This window comes from the organism of the source record quoted next, unplaced genomic scaffold, assembly GCF_019419815.1.
Source record: "Pyrus x bretschneideri cultivar Hongxiangsu unplaced genomic scaffold, Pyrus_bretschneideri_v1 Contig80, whole genome shotgun sequence".
NCBI classification, from domain to species: domain Eukaryota; kingdom Viridiplantae; phylum Streptophyta; class Magnoliopsida; order Rosales; family Rosaceae; genus Pyrus; species Pyrus x bretschneideri.
The window spans coordinates 1038011-1060637 of NW_025999821.1; the positions used below are offsets into that span (position 1 = coordinate 1038011).

The 22627-nt window shown below is 38.3% G+C and overlaps 1 pseudogene; it reads right to left on the reverse strand.

Annotated features, from left to right (window-relative positions):
* Positions 1 to 278: 278 nt before the first annotated feature.
* Positions 279 to 22627, reverse strand: part of LOC125473266 — an 87784-nt pseudogene continuing 65435 nt past the window's right edge.

The window sequence follows — 22627 nt, forward strand, 5'->3', positions numbered from 1 at the left end:
ACATAAAACCGTGCCTCTTTCTTCAATTTATCACATTGGTGTTTAAATAATTCACTAGGAACATGTTTAGACACCAAATAATTCACCAAATCAGCATACCACGGTTCACTTACCTTGACGGACATCAGTTGCTCATCTGGGAATGTCTCTATGATAGGCACGGCATCTTCCTCATGCACCATACGGCTCAAGTGGTCAGCCACCACGTTTTCACTTCCCTTCTTGTCCCGGATTTCGATATCGAACTCTTGGAGAAGAAGCATCCAACGAATGAGTCGTGGTTTGGCTTCCTTCTTGGTGAACAAATACTTCAATGCTGCATGGTCAGTATAAATAATAACTTTAGTACCAAGCAAATAAGAACGGAATTTATCTAAAGCAAATACAACAGCAAGAAGTTCTTTTTCAGTGGTAGAATAATTCAATTGTGCATCATTTAAAGTCCGAGAGGCATAATAGATAACATGCCGCCTCTTTTCCTTCCTTTGCCCCAAAACAGCTCCTAATGCATAATCGGAAGCATCGCACATAAGCTCAAAAGGAAGGCTCCAATCCGGTGGAACTATGATAGGGGCCGAAGTTAGCATTTCTTTGAGGTGATTGAATGCCTTCTCACACTCCTCGTTGAAGTCAAACGCCACATCTTTCTGGAGGAGACGGCAAAGAGGGTTTGAGATCTTGGAGAAGTCCTTGATAAATCGTCTATAAAATCCTGCATGACCAAGAAACGAACGAACCTCTCGAACCGAAGTAGGAGAGGGTAAGTAGCGTACAAGATCTATTTTCGATTTATCCACTTCAATTCCTCTTTCTGAAACAATATGCCCTAGACCTATGCCTTGTCTAACCATAAAGTGACATTTTTCCCATTTAAGCACAAGGTTAGTTTCTACACATCGTTTCAAAATTATTGTGAGATTTTCCAAACAACCGTTAAATGAATCACCAAACACACTGAAATCATCCATAAATACCTCAATAATCTTTTCCACAAAATCTGAAAAGATACTTACCATACACCTTTGAAGCGTGGCCGGAGCATTGCATAAACCAAAAGGCATGCGACGATAAGCAAAAGTACCAAAGGGGCATGTGAAAGTTGTCTTTTCTTGGTCATCCGGCGCTATGACAATCTGATTATATCCAGAATAACCATCAAGGAAACAATAAAAAGAATGATCGGCTAACCTTTCAAGCATTTGATCAATGAACGACAAAGGGAAGTGGTCCTTCCTTGTGGTGGCGTTGAGCTTCCTATAATCAATGCACACTCTCTAACCTGTTTGGATACGAGTTGGCACAAGCTCATTCTCGGCATTCTTCACCACTGTCACTCCGGACTTCTTTGGAACACATTGCACCGGTGATACCCAACGACTATCAGAGATCGGATAAATCACTCCACAATCAAGAAGTTTGATAATCTCCTTTTTCACAACTTCCATCATTGGAGGGTTGAGACAGCGCTGAGCCTTTCGAGTTGGTTTAACCCCCTCCTCTAGAAGTATGCGATGCATGCACGTAGTCGGGCTAATTCCCCTAATATCTGCCAAAGTCCACCCAATGGCCGTCTTGTGCTCTTTCAACACTCGGATCAACTTCTCCTCCTCTATGGCCGTGAGTGATGAGGAGACAATGACGGGCAATGTCTCGTTGTCTCCCAGAAAGACGTACTTTAAATGATCGGGCAACGGTTTAAGCTCAAGTACGGGTGCCTGAATCACTGAGGGTAACAACTTATTAGTGGAAACTGAAATTGAAATTGGGTTAGAAGGCTTACCATGGTGTTGAGGTAGTGACTCAAGGGCAGCCACTATCTCGGCCTCCTCCACACTTCTAGGCACGGCAAAACCAGATTTTTGCCCAATTCCTTGTGCAATTGTTGTTTCAAGTGTATCCCTCTCCAAAGAATCGAGAAAATCCTATGCCAAATCATCAATTATATCAATAGAAAAGCAAGAATGATTGTCCTTAGGAAATTTAATACTTTCAGAAAGATTGAAATCAATGACTTCCCCATCAAATTCCATCATTAAAGTTCCTTTAAACACATCTATCTTGGTGCGGGCTGTTTTCATGAAGGGCCTCCCTAATAGAATCGGCAATGGGGTGGAATGGGGTGAATCCTCCATGTCAAGCACGTAGAAATCCACTGGAAAAATCAAGTTACCAACCTGCACCAAAACATCTTCCAAAACACCCTTTGGATATGCATTAGAACAATCGGCTAATTGAATTATCACACCATCATTTTTAAGCTCACCTAAGTTCATAGATGCATAAATAGAGTATGGCATAACATTAATAGAAGCACCTAAATCTAACATGCATTGTTCAAACTTAGTATTACCAATAACGCACGGAATTGTAAAACTACCCGGATCTTTGCATTTAGGGGGTAATTTCCTTTGTAACACAGCAGAGACATTTTCACTTACTTGAACCACCTCTTTGTTCGAAATCCTTCTCCTTGTTGTACAAAGTTCTTTTAAAAACTTAGCATACCTCGGGACTTGCTTAATCGCATCAAGGAGCGGGATATTGACTTGAACTTTCCGAAAGGTCTCTAGAATGTCCTTCTCGGCTTCTTACTTCTTTGATTGCCTAAACCTGCCAGGAAAGGGCACATTTAGTGGAATAGAACTAGAAAAAGTCGAATTGGGACTTACCTTGGTGGTTTGGGATGGTTTAGGAGGACTAGATGAATTCGGCAAGGTTTAGTCATCCTTGGCCGTGGGCTTTGCTCCCTGTGCTTCTTCTTGCAGCAACTTGTCTTCCTCGTCTTGACTTGATTTGGATGTATTTGAGTCCATTCCAACCTGTTTACCACTTCTCAACATGATGGCCTTAGCGGTTTCAAATCCTCCCTTTGGGTTCATAACGGTTGAACTAGGCAATATGCCTTGTTCTCTAATTTGCCCCATAAATTCGGCAATTTGACCCATTTGCTTCTCCAAATTGTCCACCCGTTTGTCTTGGATTTGTCTCTCCTTATTTTGAGTTTGTACTTCCTGCGTCAAAGTAGTAACTTAACAACTTGATCATTATCCAAAGACATACCTGAGGTTGTTGGGGCAGATTGCACTTGGTTTTGATTGGGGACGAATGGCTTTGTATAAAAGCTCGGTGGTTGCTGCCTAAATCCTCCTTGGGGTTGTTGAGGATCCCGCCATTTGAAATTTGGATGGTCCCTCCACCCCGGATTGTAGGTATTAGAGTATGGATCATGGCATGGTTGATTTTGGTTCCCAAAACCCACGGCATTGGCAGATTCCCAACCCCCATTCTCAATTAATTTAGGGCACTGATCGTTGGCATGTCCTTGCATAGAGCACACGCCACACACACTTGGTCCATGAATCTTCATTCCCTCGGCCAACTGAGAAACAATAGAAGTAAGGTTAGCTAATTGGGATTGAATTCCGGGCATAGAACTTACCTCATTCACTTGTGGCCGTGGGGGGTCTCTTTGTCCAACACCTGATAGGATTAAAAGCAAACCACAAAGTAGCACACAAATATCCTATTGATTTTCCTTATTAACACTAATATTTGTCAATTGTAGCATATGAAAATAAGGGTCTTTCCCGCAGAAGATTGTTTTATCTAACTACTTAAAATGTCACAAAAACTGGGCTGCTGTCCTTAATGACCAGCCACCGAAAAATAATTATTAGACCGACTTACACTTATCTAAAGTCTACGAAATTTTATATGCAGATACTAGACACACTGAGCTACACTCACACAAATTTTTGGGATTTTTGGAGTTGATTTGATATTTAAATTAAATCGAACAAAAACAAGACAGAGACAGATTTTTAAGTAGTTCACAAATTAAGAAAAACAAGTTAGGGGAATTGCTATCCACCACCAAATAATCATGCAAACATGTTATGTTTCATTCAAATTCCTTTCATTTTCGGATGAAGATGCTCAAGTTGGCTCAATGTTAGAACTCAACCTATTACTCTTTCTTATGTAGTATGTTAAGAGAAAGGCGTTTTCAACATAACTTAGTCCCTAACATGCAATCTCGAATGGTGTGTTCATAGATTTAACAAGTAGAAATCATTAAGAACGAAAAGAGTTTGAGTCATCACAAGGCATCGTAAGTACTAGCGTTGTCTTACTTATCCTAGAAATTGATTCACACGTTAATCGCAATTAACAAGTACTACTCTAGAACATATGTAGGTCCTCATTCGACAAGGGCAGGCACGCACATATTCATAGCATTAGAATCCTAGATATGCTTACTAAGTATGCATCCATAGAAAACACATAAAGAATTCATCAATGAGACAAGTAGTGAACCAATTTTCATCCATTCGTAAAAGTAATTCAAACGAAATGTCATAACAAACTTGCAATCATATTAGGGGCTTCAAAACAACCCCTAACTACTAAAAATTAGTTACACATAATTCTCAAATTAAACCAAAAGAAAGACATGAGTTTGAGAAGATAAAACCGAGAGAAGAGAATGCCAAGATTTCCTCCTTCCTTTCCTTCCTTCCCCAACGCAGCAGCCTTGCCTTTTTCCCTTGCTTTGCTTCTTTTTTTTTCTATCTTTTTTTTTCACCCTTTTTCTCTCCTCTTTGTTGCTGCAACCTGTAGGTATTTTCTTCTTTTCTGCTGCCACAGTTTTTTCTCCATAACTCACCCCACTAACAGCCATTTAGTGATGACAATAAGTGGGAGGAAATGCCAAAACAATTGTAACTCTTTGGGCAGCCTTTATGCCCATTACTCTCACTTAATTTTTCATTTCCTCTGATATTTGAATAGGTGTTAGCTGGCTTGTTCTTGGCTGCATCAGTTTTGGCTGTTAGTTTTATGGGATTTATTGCTTTCAATGCTTCTTTGTCAGTTACAAACTGCTCAGCCTCCTGGGAACCTTTCAGTGTTTGAACGGCCATAACTTTTTCTAGAAAAATGATATTAACAATCTGTAAAATTCTCCAGAAAATAGACATCCGTAGCTTTCCAAGCATATAAGGCTCATTCTCTAATTCATTCTGAGCTGTCCGCAACTTGCTTCCAAAGTCAGCTGACCTGCACAGGCAGTTTTGACGAATTTATTACTTAACATTCCACTTGTGTTATTTTTCTTTTCTTTACTTGACAAATCCTAAAAAACACAAAAACAAGGTAAATAACTCAAAAATATAAGGAACTAACTAAGAAAAGACAAGTGAATTTGATATAAAATATATATAAATATGAGCTTATCAAATACCCCCACACTTAGCTTTTGCTAGTCCTCGAGCAAAACAAAGAAAACATGAAAAAGTAGCAACATGAAAAACATTAGCTCCCCACTATGTCACCCTCATAGAATTTCATTCAAGAAAACAAATCATCAAGAACCTTAGCTAGCACCAAGCAAGCTAATCCAAGCTCATCTTCCTTATTCAAATGTTAACAGCGACCTTTTAATCATCCTTGAAGTGTAGTGTGTGTAATAGCCATGCTAATGCAATTTCAAGTTTTGTTTTACAACACTACATGCAAACTAGTGACCTTCTCACGGGACATACACTCAATCACACATATGTTTAGTTTAACGTGTTTTGCTCAAAGAATCAAATGTGAAAGATCTACCATAAGCTTGCATAAAGATCTCATCTCCACAATCATAATTGCAAAACTAAAATCAAGAGGACTTTTATTGGTTGTAATGAGGCTTAGGGAGGGGGTTATAGAAATGAAAGGATAGGTAAACACAAGTTCCAAGCTACATTGCAAGCAATTCTCTTGTTGAGATTTATAAGAACTCAAGCTCTCCAACCACTCTACTAATACCTCCAATCACACCCCTAAAGTTTTTATTTGCTTTGTATACAATTTTTTTTTGTTTTTTCTTCTTCTTCTTCTTCTTCTTCTTTTTTTTTTTTTTTTATTTTTTTATTTTTTATTTTTTTGAACCAATTTTCGCACATAACTAAATACAAACATGAAATACCCCCACACTTATTCTTTTGCCAAACTCTTTCAAAGTACTTCACAAACATTTCTCATAAGACAATCTCACATTGCTCACTAGCTAGCTTGGAAAGGGTAAGGAAAAAAAATGTTTAAGGTATAAGGGCAGACATATCTGGTGATAAGAAATAAAAGGCTTAACATATACGGCTCAAATTGGCAATCTAATGATATCATTTTTCTTTAGGAAACATGCTTATTTGGGCCATGGTGATAAACCTAATGCCTCTATCATTTTCAAGTTCATGCAATCAATGACAAACATTTCGAAAGATCGTTATGCAAGTTCTAGAGATGTAAGTCACATAAGTTCATCACACATGAAAGAATAGGAGTGTATGAAAAATGCACACACTTTCAATAGGCTCAAAAACTCACATAGGTTGTATATGGTCACTATGTTCACATATGAAGCTTTAAATCATGCTTTAGTTTCACATCAACAAGGCTATGTGCTTTTGGTTTTTCAAAGATGATTAAACATGTACAAAGCTAACAAGAGAATAAGGAACTTCACACAATACATGCTTACTAAGTTCTTGATCACCGTGGTTCAAATTCAATCCAGTTATATCATTGGGTCGGGAAACTAACAAAAATCTAATTCAAAACAATAAATAAAATAAGACTATTTTTGGATTTTTCATATTTTCAAAATTTTCTCTTTTTTTTTTTTTTTTTTGGGTTTTTTTTTTTTAAGAGTCAACAAAACTAATTAAGAAAACCAAAAAAAAAAAAAAAAACAACAAGGAAACAAATTAAACCAGTTCTTAGTCAAAGGGACGAAAATTTTCAATTTGGTCATTTTTTCAATCTTTACCCCCAAACTTAAACTGGACATTGTCCCCAATGTCATAAAACACAATAATGCATAAAATAAAAAATAAAAATCAAATAAAATAGTAAGAAACAAAATAAAACATTTGGACTGAAAACTTCCCCAATTTGCAATAAAATCAAGTGATGACCCCCAAACTTCAATTCTGCAATCAACTCCAAGGGTGGACATAACCAAAGATTCCTACAAAGAAAAGAAATAATTCAGCTTAGCACGCATGAAAACTCAGAAAACAAAACAAACGAAAAATTGAAAATGACAAAAAAAAAAAAAAAACAATGAATAGAAATATTGGGTTGCCTCCCAATAAGCGCTTGCTTTTACATCCCCAGCCGGACGGTACCAAGAGTAAGCATTCAAGGGAAGCTGGTTCTTGGAGGGGTACAACCTCCACATCATGCTCCGCAAAAGACTCGTAATATGGTTTGAGTCTATGTCCATTCACTTTGAACACGTTTTTGGTCTTTGCACTTTGGATTTCCACTGCACCATGAGTAAAAATATTAGTTATAACAAATGGACCAACCCATCGAGAACGAAGCTTACCTGGAAATAACCGAAGGCGAGAATTAAATAGAAGAACTTTCTGTCCAATGGCAAAGCTCTTCCTTGATATCATCTTGTCATGAAATGCCTTTGATTTCTCCTTGTATATTCGACTAGACTCGTATGCATCATTCCGAATCTCATCTAACTCATTCAATTGAAGCTTCCTCTGCTGTCCGGCAACACTCATATCCATGTTGTAGGCTTTGATAGCCCAATAAGCTTTGTGTTCTAATTCTACTGGAAGACGACATGGTTTCCCATAAACTAATCGAAATGGGGACATTCCAATAGGAGTCTTATAAGCAATCCTATAAGCCCACAATGCATCGTTCAAGCGCATGCTCCAATCCTTCCTACTAGGACTCACAGTTTTCTCCAAAATTTGCTTTACCTCACGGTTTGATACTTCTGCTTGACCACTAGTTTGCGGATGATAAGGTGTAGACACCTTATGTGTGACATTGTACTTCCTAAGCAACGCTTCAAATGTTCTATTGCAAAAGTGACTCCCTCCATCGCTAATGATTGCTCTAGGTGTCCCAAATCTTGCAAAGATGTTAGTCTTAGTAAAATCTGAAACAATTTTTGAATCATTAGTTTTGGTGGCTTTCGCTTCCACCCATTTAGAAACATAATCCACAGCCAATAAAATGTAAAGAAAACCATTTGAAGATGGAAAAGGTCCCATGAAATCAATGCCCCATACATCAAAGATCTCAACAATCAAAATAGGGGTTTGTGGCATTTGATTTCTTGGGCCCAAGTTACCTGTTCGTTGACAACGATCACATGTTGCACAAAACTCGTACGCATCCTTAAACAAACTAGGCCAATAAAAACCACTCTCTAACACCTTAAGGGCTGTCCTTTTTGCTCCAAAATGGCCGCCACATGCATAAGAATGACAAAAAGTTAGAATAGATTTAAACTCAGATTCAGGGACACACCTTCTAATCAATTGATCAGGGCAATATTTCCACAAATAAGGATCATCCCACTCGTAGTATTTGGCGGTTTTGACAAGCTTATCTTTCTGAGCACGTGTAAAATCATCCGAAATCTTTTTGGTGACCTTGTAATTGATAATATCTGCATACCAAGGGTCAGTAACCTTTAATGAAAACAATTGCTCATCTGGAAAACTCTCACGTAAAGGGATGAAATCTTCCTCTATGTTTGAGTGCATAAGTCTGCTAAGATGATCTGCTACAACATTCTCACTCCCTTTCTTATCCTTGATCTCCAAGTCAAACTCTTGAAGCAGAAGTATCCATCGAATGAGTCGCGGTTTTGCATTTTTTTTGTGAGTAAATACTTCAAAGCTGCATGGTCAGAAAACACAATAACTTTAGTTCCAATTAGATAAGATCTAAATTTTTCTAAAGCAAATACAACAGCTAGAAGCTCCTTCTCTGTTGTTGAATAATTCAACTGTGCATCATTGAGTGTTCGTGATGCATAATAGATGACATGTGGCACTTTGTTGACACGTTGTCCTAGAACTGCACCGACAGCATAATCTGAAGCATCGCACATTAACTCAAAAGGTAAACTCCAATCTGGTGGCATGATCACAGGAGCCGTGGATAACAACTCCTTAAGTTTGTTGAATGCTACCACACACTCTTCATTCATATCAAATATTACATCCTTTTGAAGCAAACGGCACAAGGGTCTAGAAATCATTGAGAAGTCTTTCATAAACCTACGATAGAAACCTGCATGTCCAAGAAAAGAACGAACCTCCCTGATAGTAGTAGGGAGAGGTAAAGAACTAACAATTTCTACTTTAGATTTATCAACTTCAATTCCATTTTTAGATACGATATGCCCTAAAACTAATCCATGTGAAACCATGAAATGACATTTTTCCCAATTTAAGACCAGATTAGTTTCTTGACAACGTTTTAAAACTAAGGACAAATTATGTAGACATGTATCAAAAGAATCACCATAAACTGAAAAATCATCCATGAACACTTCAATTATTTTCTCAATCATATCAGAAAAGATACTTACCATACACCTTTGAAATGTGGCGGGGGCGTTGCAAAGTCCAAACGGCATCCTCCGGTATGCAAATGTGCCAAATGGACATGTGAAAGTCGTCTTTTCTTGATCCTCCGGAGCAACTGCAATTTGATTATATCCAGAATAGCCATCAAGAAAGCAATAATGAGAATGACCAGCTAACCTTTCTATGATCAATGAATGGAACTGGAAAGTGATCCTTGCGTGTGGTGCTATTTATCTTCCGGTAGTCTGTACAGACTCTCCAACTATTTTGCACACGTGTAGGCACTAGCTCACTAGCTTCATTCTTAACAACTGTGACTCCGGATCGCTTCGGAACTACTTGAACAGGGCTCACCCACTTGCTGTCCGAGATAGGATATATGATGCCAACATCAAGAAGCTTGATAACCTCTTTCTTGACGACCTCCATCATGAGTGGGTTCAAACGGCGTTGAGCTTCCCTTGTAGGTTTTGCACCTTCCTCCAGCAGAATCCTATGCATACATGTAGCTGGATTTATACCTTTGATATCTGCAATGCTCCAAGCTATGGCAGTTTTGTGATCCTTCAGTACCCGGATCAGTTTCTCCCCTTCTTCTGCTGTGAGTTGTGATGATATGATGACCGGTAATGTTTCATCCTCTCCCAAAAATGCATACTTCAAATGTTCAGGAATCGGTTTAAGCTCCAATTTGGGTGCCTGAATCACAGAAGGAAGTATTTTTTCGTTAAAAGTAGGAAGAGAAATAAAATAGGAAGAAAACTTACCATGAATTGGTGAAAGAGACTCAAGGCTGCCACTGTCTGGATTAATTCTTCTTCAATGTGCTCGGAATAATTAAGTTTTCTATGTGTAATGCTATGCACTAACGCCTTCTCTAAATTGTCTTGTCCCACACCTTCATTAAAACAATCCTGCACAAAATAGTCAAACGCATCAATAGACAAACAAGATTCAAAATCACTAGGGTACCTCATAGCATTGAAGATTTTGAACTTGACGCTTTCTCCATCAATTTCCATGGTTAAAGTACCATCGTAGACATCAATCTTCGTACGCGCCGTTCTAAGGAATGGTCTTCCTAATATAACAGGAAGGGCAGTAGGCATAGGGTCATGTTCCATCTCAAGAACAAAAAAATCAGCGGGAAAAATAAGTTCATTCACTTGCACAAGTACATCCTCCAATAGGCCTTTGGGATATCTATTTGAACGATCTGCTAACTGGATTACTACCTTTGTTTCCTTTAAGTCTCCAAGGTTTAGTGATTCATACACTGAATATGGCATCAGATTGATGGATGCCCCCAGATCGCACAATGCTATTCCAAACTCTTTCCCTCCAATTACACATGGAATGGTAAAGCTACCGGCATCCTTCAACTTCGGTGGTAGCTTTCTCTGCAAAACAGCTGATACTTCCTCGCTTAATGCCACAGTTTCTTGATCATTGAATCTTCTCTTGTTCGTACAAAGCTCTTTAAGGAACTTTGCATACTTGGGCACTTGTTTTATGGCATCTAAAAGAGGTAAGTTCACTTGGACTTGTCGGAAAGTATCCAAGATTTCCTTATCAGTTTGCTCCTTCTTAGACTTCATAAACCTACGAGGAAAAGGAATAGGGACACATAAGTTAAATGAATTTTGAACTTCTTTACTTACCTTATCAGAATCTTTTTTGTTTAATTCTGTATCTTTATGAGACTTTTCAGTTTCTGTTGAAGCCTCATCTTGCTCAAGATTTTTGGTTTGTTGCTCCCCTTGCTCATTTGTATCTTTTCTAGTCCTCTTTTAAATCCTTGGCTGCTCAAAAACTTCTTTTCCACTCCTTAAAGTCACAACATTCATCTGCTCCGCATTTGGATTCACCACGGTTTGGCTAGGCAACCTTCCTGGTTGGTGTTGTTGCCCCATCAAACTTGCTAACTGACTCATTTGGCGCTCAAGGTTTTCAATTGCTTTGTCTGTTTTCTGTTGATGAGATTGAGTAGAGTTAGCTAAAGAAGCAATTAAATCCTCAAGAGACTTACTTGGAGCTTGTTGTTGTTGGGGCTGAAACGGTGCCTGCGGTCTTGCTTGAAAGAAGCCAGGTGGACGGTTATAGTTGTTGGAGTATGGATCATACTTTTGTCTTTGTTGCCCCTGAAACCCTCCTAACGCATTAGCTTGCTCAAGACCACCTTGATCCATTAACGAAGGGCACATATCTGTGGCATGTCCCCTCATTGAACAAACACCGCACACCTGTTTTGGAGCCACCATAACCTGTTGCACAAGATTAGTCAAGTTAGCTAATTGTAATTCAATACTAGAGTTAGCACTTACCTCGTTAACTTTCTTAAGAGGTAGCTCATCTCTCCCTCCAAATTGTCGTGTGTTGCCAGCAATGTTCTTTAATAATGCCTTAGCATTTGTTGGTGTCTTGTCCATGAATGCTCCTCCACTTGCTGCATCAAGCATTACACGATCAGTACCACACAATCCTTCATAAAAATATTGTATTAAAAGATGCTCTGAAATTTGATGATTAGGACAAGATGCAACTAAATGTGTGAATCACTCATAGTAATCTCCAAAGGGCTCTCCATGTTGTTGTCGGATTGCACATATGTCTTTCCTTATGCTTGCAGCTTTTGTGGCCGGAAAATATTGCTCCAAGAATGCTTGCTTCACCTGGTTCCATGTGTTCATTGATCCCGGAGGTAAATTGTAAAGCCACTCCTTTGCCTTAGCTTCTAATGTAAATGGGAATGCCCTCAACTTGACTTGCTCCTCATCCACATTGGCTGGTCTCATTCCCGAGCATACCATATGAAACTCCATGAGATGCTTGTTGGCATCCTCTGTTGAGAAGCCATGGAACTTAGGCAAGTAGTGAATCATGCCGGACTTAAGCTCAAATCCTCCTTCTGCATTTGGATATGTGATGCACAATGGTTGTTGATCCGTATTAGGCGTTGCCAACTCCCTCAAAGTCCGGTTATCAGCCATGCCTTCTTGTGGTTCTTCCTCCTCTTCCGAACTCAAATGTGGTGGAGAAGATGGTGGTAAAGACACCGATGCACGCTTTTGCTTGATTGTTCCTCGAAGCTTTCGAAGTGTTCGTTCAACCTCAGGATCGTAGGAATCTAGATCAATGCTTTTGGACCTTCGAGTATGCATATACTACGAAGAGTACCTGAAATAAACACAAGAACAAAAACACTAATTAGACAAGAAAAGAAAACAATAAAAAAAAAATAAGTAATTAGAAATAACAATCCCCGGCAACGGCGCCAAAAATTTGATAGGATTAAAAGCACACCACAAAGTAGCACACAAATATCCTATTGATTTTCCTTATTAACACTAATATTTGTCAATTGTAGCATATGAAAATAAGGGTCTTTCCCGCAGAAGATTGTTTTATCTAACTACTTAAAATGTCACAAAAACTGGGCTGCTGTCCTTAATGACCAGCCACCGAAAAATAATTATTAGACCGACTTACACTTATCTAAAGTCTACGAAATTTTATATACAGATACTAGACACACTGAGCTACACTCACACAAATTTTTGGGATTTTTGGAGTTGATTTGATATTTAAATTAAATCGAACAAAAACAAGACAGAGACAGATTTTTAAGTAGTTCACAAATTAAGAAAAACAAGTTAGGGGAATTGCTATCCACCACCAAATAATCATGCAAACATGTTATGTTTCATTCAAATTCCTTTCATTTTCGGATGAAGATGCTCAAGTTGGCTCAATGTTAGAACTCAACCTATTACTCTTTCTTATGTAGTATGTTAAGAGAATGGCGTTTTCAACTTAACTTAGTCCCTAACATGCAATCTCGAATGGTGTGTTCATAGATTTAACAAGTAGAAATCATTAAGAACGAAAAGAGTTTGAGTCATCACAAGGCATCGTAAGTACTAGCGTTGTCTTACTTATCCTAGAAATTGATTCACATGTTAATCGCAATTAACAAGTACTACTCTAGAACATATGTAGGTCCTCATTCGACAAGGGCAGGCACGCACATATTCATAGCATTAGAATCCTAGATATGCTTACTAAGTATGCATCCATAGAAAACACATAAAGAATTCATCAATGAGACAAGTAGTGAACCAATTTTCATCCATTCGTAAAAGTAATTCAAACGAAATGTCATAACAAACTTGCAATCATATTAGGGGCTTCAAAACAACCCCTAACTACTAAAAATTAGTTACACATAATTCTCAAATTAAACCAAAAGAAAGACATGAGTTTGAGAAGATAAAACCGAGAGAAGAGAATGCCAAGATTTCCTCCTTCCTTTCCTTCCTTCCCCAACGCAGCAGCCTTGCCTTTTTCCCTTGCTTTGCTTCTTTTTTTTTCTATCTTTTTTTTTCACCCTTTTTCTCTCCTCTTTGTTGCTGCAACCTGTAGGTATTTTCTTCTTTTCTGCTGCCACAGTTTTTTCTCCATAACTCACCCCACTAATAGCCATTTAGTGATGACAATAAGTGGGAGGAAATGCCAAAACAATTGTAACTCTTTGGGCAGCCTTTATGCCCATTACTCTCACTTAATTTTTCATTTCCTCTGATATTTGAATAGGTGTTAGCTGGCTTGTTCTTGGCTGCATCAGTTTTGGCTGTTAGTTTTATGGGATTTATTGCTTTCAATGCTTCTTTGTCAGTTACAAACTGCTCAGCCTCCTGGGAACCTTTCAGTGTTTGAACGGCCATAGCCTTTTCTAGAAAAATGATATTAACAATCTGTAAAATGCTCCAGAAAATAGACATCCGTAGCTTTCCAAGCATATAAGGCTCATTCTCTAATTCATTCTGAGCTGTCCGCAACTTGCTTCCACAGTCAGCTGACCTGCACAGGCAGTTTTGACGAATTTATTACTTAACATTCCACTTGTGTTATTTTTCTTTTCTTTACTTGACAAATCCTAAAAAACACAAAAACAAGGTAAATAACTCAAAAATATAAGGAACTAACTAAGAAAAGACAAGTGAATTTGATATAAAATATATATAAATATGAGCTTATCAACACCTTCGTATTGTTGTGCATTATGTGCTCGGTTGGCAATTAGAACTTTTGCAGCCCCCGGAGTTTTATCCACCAACGCACCTCCCGCCGAGGCATCAAGCATTTGGCGTTCCATGGGAAGGAGTCCTTCGTAGAAGTATTGAATGAGCAGCTCTTCCTTCATTTGATGCTGTGGACAAGAAGCAACAAGTGATTTAAAACGTTCATAATAAGAAGGAAACGATTCACCTTGATTTTGTTGGATGCCACTAATCCGTTTCCTCAAGAGAATGACTCTTGAAGTTGGGAAAAACTTCTCAAAGAAAGCTCTTTTCATACTATCCCAAGATGTAACCGTTCCGGGTGCTAACTCGTAAAGCCAATCCTTTGCCTTTTCCAAAAGTGAGAATGGAAAAGCCTTCATCATCAGAATGTTCCCGTCGACATTTATGGGTGTCATGCTCGAACAAACAACCTCGAACTCCTTGAGATGCTTGTTGGGATCTTCCATGGAAAGCCCATGGTATTTCGGAATGTGGTGCAACAAGCTTGACTTCAACTCGAATTCATCGGTCTTGCCTTGGGCAGCCGCGGGGTATTGAATGCATAATGGTGCGGCATTGGCCAAACCCGAGGCAGAAAGCTCCTTGATGGTTCGATTGTCCGCTGCCATGGTTGGTACTTCCTCTTCAAACTTTGCCGTGGCCTCCTCTTCAACCTCAACTTCTTGCTTTTCTACTTCAGGTTCGGGACTAGGAGGATTAGACTCTTGCAATTTCTTTTTCCTTCTCAAAGTCCTCTCGAAATCGCCGTCAAAGTCGGAGATATGCTCACGAACAGGTTGTGAGCTACGGGTCATAAACTAGTACCTACACACAAGAGCAAACAAGATAAGTAACCCACTTAATAGACTCGGCACAAGTAAGAAAATAAGTTGCCACACACAGCACAAAAACAAAACACATACACACGGTGCAAAATTTAAAACAAAACAGAAACCAAACAATTTAAACAAGACTCAAGACAAGGGATTAGCAACTTTGCTAATCCCCGGCAACGGCGCCAAAATTTGATGCGTTACGAATGTGACACATAAATTAAACCCTATTTGTGACAATTGTAGTAATGATGTAAGTAGGGATCGTTCTAACCGGGGATTAACTAGGGGTGCTAAACACTTGACTTAAATAAATAAAACTAACCTTTAAACACTTAATTCACTTAACGAAAACTCAAAATAAGTCCACAAGACTCCAAATACTTAAAAACACAAAATAAGATAGAGTAAGACTAACAAAATATGGGGGGGGATTGAGGTTTTGACGAAATTAAACTAAAATGCACAGATTGTAATTAAGGGCAAAATGTAAATATGAATGTGATGAAAATATGGATGAATGCTAGCTAGAAGGTTCTTCTCCACACATGTTACACTTGCATACAAGATGATTTTCGGTTGGTCTTTCGATGAATTATGAAACTCAACACCCCGGGTTAATTAGGTCCGCTTAAATTAACCGTCAAGTTTTCCTTAAGTTAATGAATTGGATGATTGCATACGACAACCCAAAGCATTCCCCACAAGTTCCCTACATGAATTGCATAATAGAGATACAAGCAAGAATCATTAAGTTCTTTGAAAACCATAAGTGTTGACGAGGCATTCGTTACTATGATGAGCATGAAACTAGTGCCAAGAATTCATTTAACGCGATTGTTTATAAGCAACCTCCACTACTTTGTGAATATAAGTTCATAACTATTAGGTGAAACTCACTTGTATTCTAGCGTCATATTCATGCATGAAAATTAAGCGTGCACTCTCAATAAACATACATAAATTAGTTATCAATCAAACAGTTAAACAAATTGAATCCACAACTCATGAAATTCCAACCAAAGGTAATCAATTCATATTGCAAGCATAAACATGGTTTCGAATCACCCCCTAGCTAATGGGGGGTTTAGTTCCTCATACGTACAAAACAAAGATAAGTAAATCTAACCATTGAAATCGAGGAAAAGAAACACCTAAAAATTCCAACAACTCAAACTTGAATTGTATGAACGTTTAGGCACTCTTCTCCTCCTCTTTGTTGTCGCACAAGATCTATGGATAGGTTTTGGGGTGGTATTTGTATGGAGGAATGAGTGTTTGATGGTTGGAATGGCTGCAATGGAGGAGAAAATGCTGGAAAACTGGAGTGGGATGCACGGCACAAGATGTTCTAAGGGGAAGATGGTGTAGATTATGGAAGAATTTCTGTGGTGAATGGAGGTGTGGAATGAATGCTCCTTTGTGGCTGCAATGGATGCTTATTTATAGATGGATGAATGATTAAAAGAGGGAATATGACAGCTAGGAGGGAATGATTAAAAGAGGGAATGCATGTGGAAGTGTGGCTGCAATGAAGGAGAAAAGCTGGAAAATGGAATGGGATGCACGGCAAGGTGATGTTTGGTGCTGGAAATGAATATGTTTGCATGTGAATTAAAGCTAGGGTGAATGATGATGAATGCATGTGGATTAAAGAGGGAATATGGAAGAGAATGTGGTGCAATGATGAAGTGGGAAGCTGGAAATGCAAATGGGATGCACGGCAAGGGCTTGTGGATGCTGAAATTGAATGTGTTTGCATGTGAATTAAAGCTAGGGTGAATGATGATGAATGCATGTGGATTAAAAAGGGTTTGTTTGATTGGGCTAGGCCCTTTGTTTTATGTCCTAAAGTGCATACAAGGCTTCAATTTCGTCCAACACTTTGGCTCCAAGCATAAGCTATCCATTCTAAGCCCAATTTTGCTCCAAAATGCTTCAAAATGCACCTTTTTGCTTCCTTAGCCATATGCACCTAGAAACACACGAAATTGGCATAAAGGACTAAAATAACTAAAGAAACACAACGTAAATGCACGAGAACAAGCCAATTAAGTCGCATAAATATGCTCCTATCAGTATGCCCATATTGCCCTTACTTAATTTCAAACATAACGTGAGTTACCCACAACACCTTCGTCCTCTTCCGCTAGATCACAGCAGGCGACGGAATCCGACAACTTTCCGGCGTCTAATGAAGTCGTCGGTGTGACCTGGGTTTTGGAGACATCAACGGTTCGATTAATGTGTGCAGCGTCCAGTGAATCTAATTGAATAGCTGCGATGGAATGGATGGAGAGAAAGGGTAAGGGTTAAACCCAAAACGAGACCCGTTCGTCTGAGGTAAAACCGAAAAAGAAGGGTAAAATCTGAAAGATGAAACCGAAATAGGATCGGTTCTGACAAGGTAAAATCGAAATCGGACAGATTCCTTATGGTAAAAATGGAAATCATACGGGATAAGTGGAGGGACTTAGAAAGATTTGAGGGTAAAAACCGAAACCGGCCAGGTTCTACACTGTACAAACCGAAATCACACCTGTTTTTGGCGACAAAATCTGAACCAAAGTCGGTTCTTTCCAGGTGAAAACCGAAAACGAACCGGATTTTCAGCACAACAACGTAAACCGAACTGAACTTTTAAGGTAAAAACCGAAAAACAAACCGTGTTTTCAAGGTAAAAACCAAAACCGACAGAGAATCTTGGGGGATGGATGATTTATGTGCCAAAGAAAAGAATTGGGCATGAAAAAAAAAAAAAAAGAAGAAAAGAAAGAAAAAAAGAGTTGAAAATAAGTGAGAATGAACTCACAAGTGTTGATTGTTGAAGAAAGGGTCCAAAAGTTTGAATTTGACCCTAAGTTTTATGTGAATCGTCCCTTGGTGTTCAAAGTTGATTTCTGCATTCAAAAGTGAATTCTAAGTGTTTATTTCATTACTTTGCTTACTATTACTTTAAGAATTTTTGTTTATCCTTACTCTTCTTTGTTAGCCAATACCTTAGCCCCATTACAACTCTTAGACTTCGATCTTGATTGTTATGTGTTTCAATATGTGGAGTTTAAAATTGGTTTGAGCATATGGTATCCCTGGTTCTCGCGTCTAAGTAGTGGCATTCCATTCATGAGATCATATACATGTTAATAATTCCCGAAAGTGCCTTCTTTGATTATACATATGTGAGTATTAGTCTACATTTTTATATCAATCTTCTCACATATACTTAGTGTAGGGAGTGTAGTCGGAAAATGTGTGAAAATAGAGTATATCCAGTGAGGAATTGAGGAGTTCTCCAAGGCATGTTACTACATTCAAAATGTTGTTTTAATTGATCAAATGGGAGCTAGTGTGTGGTAACTATGGTTAAGTATATGCTCGAGGGTAGGGATAACTAAAATCTATGTGAGTGGTAATCTTTAATATGCCATGTTGCATTGGAAATCCTTGAGGCAATTGTTGGAAGGTTTAGATTGTGTTTTGTTTGTTTTATTTATTTCGTTTTGCTCGAGGACTAGCAAAAGCTAAGTGTGGGGGAATTTGATAGGAGCATATTTATGCTACTTAGTTAAGCTGTTGCCTTGCATTTAGTTACTTAATTACTATCTGTTTTAGTCTTTTAAGCTTTTTTCGTATGTTTTTAGGTCCTAATGGCAAAAGGAGCAAGAAAGTGCATTTTGAGGCTATTTGGAGCAGTTTTGGGCATGGATTGGATAGCTTAACTATGGAGCAATGTGGATGGACGAAATTGAAGTCAAGAGATGCTAGGAAAGGCTAAAAATCTGGACAAAGAAGTCCAAATGCAAAGAAGATAAGGAAAGAGCAAGAAATAAGGAACCTTATCCAAATTTCCTTATCTTATCCAAACCTTATCCAACCTTATCTTATCTTATCCTATCCTAATCTTTTCATACCTTAATTCCAACTTCAAAGAGGACTCCTTTTCACATTAAATCACCTAAATATCAAGTTCTAGAAGCCCTATTTTCGTGCATTAAGTTTATGCCACATGTAACCCTTCTAGAAGTTCTAGAATTTGCCACAAGGACCATTCCTTGTCCTCCTTGGAATCTGATTGAAAGTATCCTTGTTCTTTGGTGATTTGGAGTCCTAATTCCTCTCCTTTTCAGCCCAAATTCGTGCATCCCCTTCACCCTATAAATACTTGATGCCACAACACTCAAAAACCACCACCCTCTACCATAAATTCACACCACACCATCCACCACATCTCAAGAGCCTAAATTCACACAAATCCCCATTGTTGGCAGCAAGGAAGGAAGGAGGAGCCACCTGGAGTGTTTCTAGGTGTATTCAATCTTTATTTTCAATGTTTAATTTATATTCTCTTTGTTTTGTTGTAAACATGAGGAACTAATTTTGTTTTAGCTAGAGGAGACTTTGAAACCATGATTATATTTGCAATATGAATTGATTAATTTCAGTTGTGATTTCATAAATTGTGAATGCAATTTACTTAACCGTTTGATGGATAACTTATTCTTGTTTGTTGATTAAGGGTGCACACTTAATTTGCATGCTTGAATTTGGTGCTAGAATATAAGGGAGTTTCACATAATCGTTACAAACTTATATTCACAAGTAGTTAAGGTTGTTTTCACAATCATGTTAAGTAAATTCCTAGCATGAGTATCATGATGTCATAGTTACAAGTGCTTTGTCAATACTTATGATTTTCATAGAACTTAATGATCTTTGATTGTATCTCTATTATGATGTCATGTAGGCGACTTTTGAAGAATGCTTTGGGTTGTCGTATGATGTCATCCAATCCAATAACTTAAGGAAAATCTGAGGGTTAATTAGTGATGTCACGGTTAATCTGGGGTGTTGAGGTTCATGGTTTATCGAAAAGCAACTGGAAATCAATTTGTATGCAAGTGTGTCATGTGTAGAGAAGGACCCTCTAGCTAGCTAATCACCCATCCATATACCCAAATTCGTTCATAACTTTGTCTAGTTTAGTTTCTGTTTTGTTTTAATTCAAATTCGTCAAAACCAAAACCCTCCTTTGTTTTGAGTGTCAATTAGGTTAGAATCTGAGCTATTGTGTGTTTTTAAGTGTTTTGAGTCAAAACTAATTCAATTTTCGTCCAAAGTAAGTCCTAGAGTCTAGTTTGAGTCTTTTTGATTGTTTTGTGTTGTTTTGAGTCTTTTAAGTTTGATTTGAGTCATACCAGTTTAGTTAAGAGTCTTTTGAGTTGTTTAAGTGTTTTGAAGCATATTTTTGTATCTTTGAGTCAATTTTCATTAGATTAACAATCCCTCCTAATCCCCGGCCTAGAACGATCCCTACTTATATCTATACTACAATTGTCAAAAAGAGGCTTTAATTTGTGTGCTATTATATATCACATCAACAACCGCAACCGAAACCTTGAACTCAGGTCGGTTTGTTTTGATCCGAAGAGAAGGAAATGCACAGAATCTGCAGACGGCAGCTGCAAAAATTCAAATTTGTTGCTCAGAAAATCGATAAGCAAAAACCCTAATTTTTTAATTCAAACGACAGATTTAATACGATGAGGAGATTTTACCTACAAACACCATCCTTTAATTTTAGATTCTGAACTCGCAGATTGCTGCAGGTACCCAACACTCATCTTTTTGCAGAGTCGGCGAAACGCTGAATCCCGCTTTCGGCAAATCCCCCAATTCTCTTTCCCTTTTTTCCCCCATAATTTTTGCTTTTTATTTTTTTTTCAAACATTAATTTTCTATTGGGGTTTTTACCCAAAAACATAAAAATAAATTAGGAAATGTAATGTATTGAAAAACTTGAGCTAATTATATTTTGCACCCGGGATTTTCAAATTGGGCATGAGATTTCAATTTCTTTGCAGTGCCCTTGAGATTCTTAAATTGTATTAATTTATATATTTTATCTAAAAAATTAGGATAAATTACATAAAACTACTTGAATTATTAGACTTGTGATAGTTTCATACCCCATCTTTAAAAAATGTCAATATCATACCTCATTTTATGAATTTGTGACAATTTCATACCTTCCGTTAGTTTGTCTGTCAATCTCCTTTTAAATAGTGTCGTGGTTTAAGAAGGGACCCACTTTCTCTTAAAAGATTAATAAAAAATTAACAAATTATTAAAAACTTAAAAAATATAAAAATAAAAATAAAAAATTTACCGCTCACACCTTTCTTCCCATCTCACCCGTCCCCCCTCCTCCAAAAATCTTTGCAACCTTCAGCCCTAACCTTTAGCAATCTCTGCAACCTTCAACCCAAAATCACAGCAAGCTTTGAACTTGCTGCGTCTTGGAAATCAAAGCACCCATTCCCTTTAACCTCCAACTCTCAACCCCTCCATCAAACCTAGAACTTCAAATTCTTTCGACGACTTCCTGACACCCAAATGCCTGCATAACCCCCACTAAGCTGCGGTCTCAGAGAAAAATTTGCATTCCCTTCGATAAGACTATAGACCCGCGTCCTCAACCTGCTCGCGCTCTTCTGTGTCACAGCTTATTCGCGTGGGGGACATGCAAAAGATTTTCTTTTTTTTTTTTTTTAAATCGGCGAATTCAAATTTTAGGGTTAGGGTTAGGGTATTTACATGGATTAATTTGGTGAGGGAGACGGGTGTGTAGGAGAAGGGGGATGAGCGCCATGGGAGGGAGGTGGAGATGAAGGAAGAAAGGGCGTCGCGGGGGAGAGGGGGTTTGGTTTGGCGTTGAAGGTAGGTTGGGGGGGGGGAGCACGGATGGATGGAGAAGAAAGGGCGAGGGAGATAGGGAGTGGGTTGACACGCCCCGACCGAAATCAGGGCGTGCTGGCCGTCACTTGAGGGTGACGTAGCCATGTGCACAGTGCGGAAGCAAAAGATAATAATAAAGGTACGAATAAATAAAAACCAAACTACTAAATAAACTAGTTAAAGTAACACACCAGTGTGAGACTAAGTGTGATAAACATAATCAGAGCACAGAAAACCTAAGTGCAGTCCAAAAGAAGAATACTAATTACACAACACCCAAAGGTGATCCTACATTTGTGATGTTCTATCAGAACCACTGTTAAGTCCTCGTGAACCACCAAAGCTACTTCTAACTATAGAGGGTGCAAAACAGAAAGTGTGAGTGGACAAAAACAAAGCTTTTCAAAATCATTTCATTATCAAAAGTTCTAACCCCTCACCGTAAAACCTGTATAGTTTCCCAAAAGATAGAATATACACATATATAGAAAACATGTTCAGAAATATTCCATGTCAAACACCTCCACATAAAATGTAAGTAACCCAGGTAATGTCAATCAATGCAAGTAACATGTCAGCCGGAGTCAGCTAACATGACCTATAC